This window comes from Plasmodium gallinaceum (assembly GCF_900005855.1).
Source record: "Plasmodium gallinaceum strain 8A genome assembly, contig: PGAL8A_v1_135, whole genome shotgun sequence".
Lineage (NCBI taxonomy): Eukaryota > Apicomplexa > Aconoidasida > Haemosporida > Plasmodiidae > Plasmodium > Plasmodium gallinaceum.
In genome coordinates this window covers 7,973-11,236 of record NW_021628295.1, presented here as the reverse complement: position 1 = coordinate 11,236, position 3,264 = coordinate 7,973, and the positions used below count along the sequence as shown (strand labels likewise).

Genomic DNA, 3,264 nt, shown 5'->3' with positions numbered 1-3,264 from the left:
AGAAATAAACTTAAGCATTGTTATATGTTTAGTTATTTGATTCATTAATTTACTCATTCAATAAATTTGTTATAATATTCATTTATTAATTTCTTGTATAATAAATTTTCTAATGTGGTACAAATAAATTAAATATATAGAGTCTAGATATAACTATAATTATTTCATTTAGAATAAAATAAATCATTACATAAATAAATTATTTTTATTAACTAATATTAAATTTTAACTCTATTATTAATTGCTTTAGCTAATATATATAATACAAATGTAATATATAAGGTTATGTTATTTAAACTTTCATGCAAAAAAGAATAATACCCAATGCATCACCAAAAAAAAAAAAAAAAATTATTATTCTTGTTTTTAAGATGAAAATTTTTTCTATTAAAAAAAAAAATAAAAAATAAAATTATTGCCATTTATTTTTTATTAAAATTTCATAGGTTGTCTGAGTAGTAAAATCCAAAAAAAAATAAAATTTTTTTTTTTTTAAAAATAAAAATGCATACGTAATGTTTTTTTATGAATATGCTAACAATACCATTTATTTTATACATTGTTCTGCTAAATTTGAGAAAATATTCTTTTAACCACAAATTATCTTGTATTTTATTTCTCTACATGCAAAAGTTATTATTAGTGCTCTCATACATATATCTCATTATATACTTTTTAATTATCCTGCATGTTACTGCATTGCTCTTAAATGAATTCTATCATTCTGTAAATGGTTAATAAAAGGCTTTATTATCCTTTTTGGAAAATAAAAGTACTATTTATATGAAGAATACTTAGTTCATAATGCACACAAAAAAAAAAAAAAAAAAAATTATCAATTTTTTTGTTTATATTTTTATAAAAAAAAAAAGACCGTCAGGAAAAAAAAAATTGATAAAATAAAAAAAATCAATTGGAAAAAGATCTGTTACCTATAAGAATGAGATTAAAAAAAAAAAAAAAAAATGATTTTTTTTTTTTTTTGGAAAACAAAGTATGATTTTAATGAATTTTGTAAAAGAAACTTTTACATATATAACAATAAAATTTTCTCGTAATTAATATTTATATAGTTAAATTGTATTGTTCCTAATTGTTTATGTTAATTCAACAGCAATATATATTAATAGCTTAACATAACTCATAACAAAGAAACAAGTAATATTCATTTAATTAATGATCAATATTCAATAAAGATATAAATTTTTTATAAAAATAAATATTTTTATTAAAGTAAATAAATGCCTATTTAAATTAAAGAATTCTGAACGAAGTAGATCACATAATTAAGAATCACTCATTCAATGCATTTAAAAATATATACAAATACATCAAAACCGTAGAGTAAACTCCGCATGCTCTTTATTAATTTGTTTGTTCAGTACTCTAGCAAAGTCGCCGAAACCCCAGTTAATAGATCAATTGGCGACAACGGCAAGAAAACCGAAAACAGCACAAACAGAACCCACATTGGATTAGCGATTCAAAATGGATAAAGAATTATACAACCTTAAACCAGATTCCCTTACGAATATAATAGAGTTTAATCATTCATACATATTTGAAATTAGAAACAATCGATATAAGATAAGACCTAAAGTACCACCTGGACTCCCAAAATTTAGTGATAACTCTTTAGAACTATACTTTAGTTGGTTAAGGAAATTCTAAATGAACGCATTAATGCAAGGAATATCCAGAGTGAAAACATGTATGATATTAGAATCTTTAACATCAAATATCTACCACCAGGAAATAGTTAAATTATCAAGAGACAAAAAAATCACCGATATGTTACAATTTCAAATTAAATTAGCCAAAGTAATGCTTGAATATCCAGACGAGAAATTCATTTTAGCAAGGAAGTTATTTAATGCACCAAAAAAGTATCTGTGAAAGAATCTATTAGTTCATTTATTACGTACTGTAATTCGTATGCTCTTAGCTTTTTATGTTTCAAGAAAGAGAATAGCATATGCAGAAAGGATATTTTAAAATGCTTTAAAAGTTATATACCAGAGAAATTCTTAAAATAATTAGATAAGAAGATGGAAATGTATAAACCTTTTACATAGATAAGAAAATATTTGCTAACTGTAGAAAATAGAGAAACAAAGATAGATGAGGATCGAAATATCAGCATAAATGCTGCAGATCAGACCTAAAAAGAGAATAGTATTGGTAAGGATAAGAAACAAAGTCTTATGAAATGTTATTGTTGTGGAGGGAATAACCATTTAAAAAGATACTCTTTTTACCGATAAAAAAGATCCAAAACTGTAATGAAATAGGACACACAGTAAAAGTATGTAGAAATAAAGTGATTCGAGATAAAGAAGATGAAATTAAAGGTATAATAACAGATAAAAGATATTATTTAAATTTTAAAATGATCAAAAATGAAACGAATCATCAGAAAATACGCCAAGTGCAAAGATACCTTAATGAACAATAGGAACACCTGGAAAGACAAAAAGAAAACACAAAAGAAAGGTATAAAGAAAATAAATCTAAAGGAAGTGACGAAGAGAAGGATAGAAAGAGGAACAGAATAAATAATATATTTAAGGAGAAAGAAATTGACATCGATAAGAAATCCGATGAAGGGGTAACAGATTCAGCAGAAAGTGAATTATCTGTTAATAGGAAAATAGAAATTGGAAACGAAAAAGGACGATGTACGAATGTGTGGTTTATTAACTGGGTGTTCTGGGACTTTACTATAGTACCGGACAAACCAATTAATAAAGAGCATGTAGAGATGCCTCTACGATTTTTGTATATTTATGTATATTTTTATTTGCTTTGAACAAGTGATCTTTAATTATAATCTACTTCGTTCAGCATTCTTTTATTTCAATAGGCATTTATTTACTTTTATAAAAATCCTCATTTTTATTAAAAATTTAAATACTTATTTAACATTAATTATTAATTAATTATAATTACTAGTTTATTTATTATGAGTTATTTTCAGCAATTATTTTATATTGCTGTTGAATTAATAAACACAAATACTTATTAACAAAAACAAAATAAATTATATAAACATTAATTACATGAAAATTTTATTGTTATATGTATAAAATTTTCTTTTACAAAATTCATCATAAAAAAATTTCATTTAATTCCTCACCAAAAAAAAAAAATTTCCTTTTNTTTTTTTTTTTTTTTTTTTTTTATTTCCTTTTATTCATCTTACCATTTCTCTGACATTCTTCTGTTTCTTTCTAACCATTTATTCCATAAATGTTTTTGTTTCTC

General features: G+C 23.1%; 2 annotated features.

Annotated features, from left to right (window-relative positions):
- The first annotated feature begins 730 nt into the window (after positions 1-730).
- Positions 731-2,689: a repeat region.
- Positions 2,677-3,185: a repeat region.
- Positions 3,186-3,264: the final 79 nt, after the last annotated feature.